This window comes from Salmo salar, chromosome ssa26 (assembly GCF_905237065.1).
Source record: "Salmo salar chromosome ssa26, Ssal_v3.1, whole genome shotgun sequence".
NCBI classification, from domain to species: Eukaryota; Metazoa; Chordata; class Actinopteri; order Salmoniformes; family Salmonidae; genus Salmo; species Salmo salar.
The window spans coordinates 53547987-53553986 of record NC_059467.1 but is presented as its reverse complement, the minus strand read 5'-3'; the positions used below and the strand labels follow the sequence as shown (position 1 = coordinate 53553986).

At 40.4% G+C, this 6000-nt stretch overlaps 1 long non-coding RNA gene across 1 annotated transcript in view; it reads right to left on the bottom strand.

The window, feature by feature from the left end:
• LOC106588128 (uncharacterized) overlaps positions 1-642 on the bottom strand; it is a 9230-nt gene extending 8588 nt beyond the window's left edge. Inside the window, exon 1 of the long non-coding RNA XR_006762260.1 lies at positions 460-642. This is a non-coding gene — a long non-coding RNA (uncharacterized lncRNA). The remainder of the gene's footprint in view (positions 1-459) is intronic.
• Between the last annotated feature and the right edge of the window lie 5358 nt (positions 643-6000).

Sequence of the window (6000 nt, the reverse complement as noted above, 5' to 3'; positions counted from 1 at the left end):
AGCTGAAGTAGCTCATTTAGCTTTAGCTGAAGTAGCTCATTTAGCTTAGGAAGTAGCTCATTTAGCTTTAGCTGAAGTAGCTCATTTAGCTTAGGAAGTAGCTCATTTAGCTTAGCTGATGTAGCTCATTTAGCTTATCTGAAGTAGCTCATTTAGCTTTAGCTGAAGTAGTTAATTTAGCTTAGCTGAAGTAGCTCATTTAGCTTTAGCTGAAGTAGCTCATTTAGCTTTAGCTGAAGTAGTTCATTTAGCTTTAGCTGAAGTAGCTCATTTAGCTTTAGCTGAAGTAGCTCATTTAGCTTTAGCTGAAGTAGCTAGCGACGTTAGCTAGAAGAAGCGCTAATTAAACCATTTCCACCAAGCAGAGAGGCATGTTGGTTGCCTAGGCAACCAGTCTAGTAAGAAGCATAGCTGTCTTGAGAGTCAATAGTAGTGAGGGGGTGAAAAAACTTGACTTACAAAGGCTTTCTTTTCACTTCTCCTGAAGCTAAATTTTGACATCCTGTCCTGATGTCGAATTTATGGTTGATTTGGTTGGAGGAAGACGTCTCTTGATGTTTGTTGTTTTTAGGCACTATAATAAAGAGTAGCTAACTAAATAGATAAAAGACAACGAAAAAAAACATTTGTATTCACAGTCTTCTGTATCCAGACGCTTTGCACCTCAGTACAACGGCTAATTTTATTGGCTTATAGTAAAATTAGTAGCCACTCACCGTGTAGCTTTAATCCTCTTAGCAACGCCACCATTTCTCATTTTACACACACACACACACTGCACGTCTCACAACAGCAGATGGCGCTATCAGACCACGTTGGTTTGACCATACAGGGACCTGAAATGTTGAGTGAGTGAGTGAGTGAGTGTGTGAGTCAGTCAGTCAGTCAGACTCTCTCTCTCTCTCTCTCACTCTCACACACTAGTGAAAAAAGTATTTAACTGGTCGAACCAGATATGAATTATGTACAGAATGTCTAGCCGGCTTTTTCATTTCATGCTTATTTCCTGTGATTTTCCTTCTGCAGACTGGAAAGGTCTTTTAGCTACTTATAATACACTACCAATTTCCCCTCATTCCTCTCTCTCTCTCTCTCTCACACACACACACACACACACACACACACACACACACACACACACACACACACACACACCACTCTGACATCAGCGCTGGGCTGCAGAAACCTTCGCTCTTTAATAGCTCAGCCAAACCATCCAACCCACAACATCAGAAAGTGGAATCTGTGAGCCATTTAAAACCCATTAGGTCTCCGCAGGCTCTGCAGTGCCCACCGTTCTCATGCTTCTAGTATTCCACAGAGGTGAGGAAGGCATGGACATGTTTTAGCACTTAAAGCGTATATAATCTGGGTTTGAGGAAGGTAAACGTGTAGTGAATTACAGTAGTGAATAGGCCTATATGGGTATACTGTTAAATACATATGAAGGATACAGCTTTGTTTTCACCTCTCTTCTCAAAGCTATTGAAAGTATAAAATAAAGAACAAAACAGAACTTCTTTCATAGTCTTTTATAAGAGTAGCCTACACAGGATTTCAAGTTGGAGTTTCTGGCTTCTGCTTACAGTGTTGTTGTCACCCGTCTTTCCCCATGTGAACAACATGGGCTAGTCTCTCTCTCTCTCAGGTTGGGGTGGCAAGTGCACTGGAGCTGTTGATCATATGAGAAGACAGACGGACAGAGGCAGGCAGGCAGGCAGGCAGACAGACAGACAGAAACAGGAAGTACAGGAGACCAAGTCTTAGTCTTGAGAGAGGAAAGTCACACTGGGCTACATCTGAATCACATGGCGTTCCCAGACCAACACAGACAGAGAGGGATTTGTGCTGCAGTTTCAACAACACTTTCCATGAGGAATAGGGCCAGACTGGCATGGAGGGGAGGGGGGGATCAATGACAAAAAAATATCTGATTTTTAAGTAGACAAATGTTTCTAATTAAATGCATTCTGGTTCTTTAGCAGATGCTCATGTCCAGAGTGACTTACAGTGTATTCAGCTAGAGTAGAACTTTTCCCATTATGCATGTAATATCAATATCCAATAAACCAGTAGAATAAAGTACTTAACAAAAGTATATTTGTTTAGGAATGTAGTGAAGTAAAATAAAGTTCTCAAAAATATAAATAATAAAGTACAATTACATTTTGAATGCTTAGCAAAACTGGAAAAATTGTCAAATTCACGCACTTGTCAAGGTCATCCCTACTGCCTCTGATCTGACGGGCTCACTAAGCACACATGCTTCCTATGTAAATGATGTCCTAGTGTTGGAGTGTGCACATGGCTATCAGTACATTTAAAAAAAACTAAGACAAATGTGCCATCTCGTTTGCTTAAAATAAGGAATTTAAAATAATTTATACTTTTACTTTTGATACTTAAGTACAGTATATTTTTAGCAATTACATTTACTTTTGAGCCATAAGTATATTTTAAACCAAATAATTTTTGACTTTTACCCAAGTAGTATGTTTTACTTCAAGTAGGATTTTACTTTTACTTGAGTCATTTTCTATTAAGGTATATTTACTTTTATTCAAGTAAGACAACTGGGTACTTTTCCCACCACTGCAATAAACATGGACTGTATGTTAATTAAGCAATAAGGCACAAGAGGCAGTGCAGTATCATGAACAGGGCATACAATTCACTTTTTTGGTCCACCAGCCACTGTGGCAGGTAGATTTAAAAATCCCAAAAATATTTTTTTGCTACTGAAATTACACCAACGAAATGCACAAAAAAAAAACGAATGAACATGCTTTGTAATGTTTCTAAAGCAATACATGCATTACCAGTAAGAAGTAGCTAATGTGGTATATTGTTTAATTCAATTTTTGTGAGTCTTATAACCAAAATACTGTATCACAGATGAGACAAAAATGTTCACCTGCCCCTTTAAGGAGGCAGGTTCGGCGGTAGTGCGACTAGAGTCTGTGGCTTTGAGATTGAGTCTGTTATCTTCCCTAGTGGTTGAACCTCAAACATAGAAAATCCAGCCTGGCTTGTGAACAAAACAATGTAAATAGCCAAGAAACACAAGGACAAATTCTCACTTCAGTAGACTACCGGAGCCACGCAGAGATCAAATTGAGCTCTGTACCGCGTCGCTGTACGTCTCACAAAATGTTAGTAACAATACGAACGGCTTAAATATAGTTTCGCATTAACATGATTGGTTGACGGTAGCTGAGGAGGCGGGAGGTCCTGTAGAAACACACAAAACTCACTTCCTTGACAACGTCCTTCACAACGGCTCTCGTGTCGCTCGGCGAAGCACTAGAATTACGAATGCCCTGCTTTCTGCAGAGGCCATATCACCTAAATGCTGCACGGCCAATGCAGACCTTGCTATATTGTATTTACTTTGCCACCATGGCCTTTTTTTTTGTTGCCTTTACCTCCCTTATCTCACCTCATTTGCTCACATTGTATATATACTTATTTTTCGACTGTATGTTTGTTTTACTCCATGTATAACTCTGTGTTGTTATATGTTGTCGAACTGCTTTGCTTTATCTTGGCCAGGTCGCAGTTGTAAATGAGAACTTGTTCTCAACTTGCCTACCTGGTTAAATGAAGGTGAAATAAAAAATATAAAAAAATGGACCATGCAGTACCTTTTAAGGAAGGCACAGTGATTTTTCAGATGGACCTGTTAGCAGGAATAGGTGTGTCTGTGACGGCCAATAAAGCACAGCTTTGGACCGCTGCTCATCCAATCAGCATTTAGGATACATAACAACCAGTTTTTATAATAACGATTCGTCTTTATAAAATGTATAACACTTTGCTCAAACTCACTCCACTATGGGTGTAATGTCCCCTATAATGGAAAGCAGAAAGATGCTTCACCTATTCCGTTTATTCCCGTAGTTTATTGAGATTCAAGTTGACAGAAACATACATCGTGATGATAAAATAACAAATAGGTCATTGATCAACAGCAAGACATTGTCACCACAGATATTTTGTATTGTGCAGTAAGAAAGTAGGTACAGAGTGAAGCCTTGGAAACATCCAAAATGGCCTCCTATCCCCTTGTATAGTGAACTACTTCTAACCAGCGCTCTATGGGCTCACTATATAGGGAAATAGGGTGCCATTTGGGACGCACACCCACTGTAGAAGAACATGAGGACTGTGAAGATATATTAAATATATGCCTCCAAAAACAGAGATTATTAATACTTTATATAATCATGCAGTATACTGTATAACTCCCAACAGAGAAAAAAAAAACAGATTAATACTTTACAATAATATATCAACTCAAATCATATCAATTCATACATACATGAAGTCAATATGCCCATCAATTCATTTTCCTTCTTAATAAAATGTCACTTCATATTTAAAAACATAACTGAGCAGGACAGCGATTCATTATAAACCGTACTAGCAAGGCGGTAGTCGGTAGTACAGTTTACACAAGCATTATAAAAAAAACTGTACAACAAACTATTTAGTCATAATTGACTTCAGTAAAGATGAGACGGGCGACAGAAAAGGAAGGTGTCTGTCCTGGGGACGACAGGTGTGTTACAATCAAACTAAACGTAGAGTACCTATGACCTGCATACAATATGCTGCTTTGGAGAATTCAGGAAGCCGTGAGTGGCATTTCCTGAAAGAAGATGAAATGCAGTGAGAATATATATATATTTTACATACACCTTTGAAGACAATGATCTCAGAAAATACATTACAACAGCCAACAAGCTTCACAACTTTACCCGTCCACAAACGCTTTTACCGTCCACAAACGCTTTACAATGTCCACACATAGATATTCAGATGTTTCTTTTTTGTTGTGTTTTTTTATTACAGAAATAAATTTGATTATCAAATGTATAATAATCTACTTTGTAGATAATGAAATAGTGCAACACTGCAGTGTCAGCTAAATGTACAGGTGTACATCCAGTAGAAACCAGTAGAAACCAGCAGAGACCAGTAGAGACCAGTAGAGACCAGTAGAAACCAGCAGAAACCAGTAGAAACCAGCAGAAACCAGCAGAAACCAGCAGAAACCAGCAGAGACCAGTAGAGACCAGTAGAGACCAGTAGAAACCAGTAGAAACCAGTAGAAACCAGCAGAAACCAGCAGAAACCAGCAGAATCACAATGGTGGAATGAAACAGGGAACTGTTCCCTTCCATGGAACCCAGGCTTAGCGATATTACCATTAACCCGTTATATACGACTATATTAAACGTTAGCATCTGCAATACACTGAGAAAAAAAAAAAAAAACAGACAACACAACACCAGTCTCTCCCTTTTTATAAAAAATATCCTTCATTTGTTAACAGCAAATATTACACAAACATTCACAGAGACGGAACCACAGCTGTCCGAAGGGTAGGGAGAGTTGTCCTCGCTCGACCAGAAAATGGAGGTCATTAAAATGGCTGCCAGTCAGCAGTACAGGAAGAGGAGTGGGGATGGATATCTGAGTTCCACTGAAGACCACTTTCATTTAAAGGTTTGTGTTATAGAACTCACTATTACAATATGTCAGAAGCTTTAGGTTGAGAGCTATGTCTTGATGGCCCAGAGGATTTCAAGGCCCCTTTCTCCATCCCGTACACTTTCCCCCCCCCCTCTCAACCCAGGCCCTCTCTCCCTCCCTCCTCTTTTCCCCTTAACCCAGGCCCTCTCTCCCTCCCTCTCTTCCCTTAACCCAGGGCCCCTCTCCTCTTTTCCCCTCAACCCAGGCCCCCTCTCCCTCTCTCTTTTCCCCTCAACCCAGGCCCCCTCTCCCTCTCTCCTCTTTTCCCCTCAACCCAGGCCCCCTCTCCCTCTCTCCCTCTCTTCCCCTTAACCCAGGCCCCCTCTCCCTCTCTCCCCCTTAACCCAGGCCCCCTCTCTCCCCTCCATCCCCTGACATGCCAATCAAATGTAAAAACAGAGATTTCACAAGGCCTACATCAGAACAGCCCACCACACAATATTCCTACATTCAACCACAGTA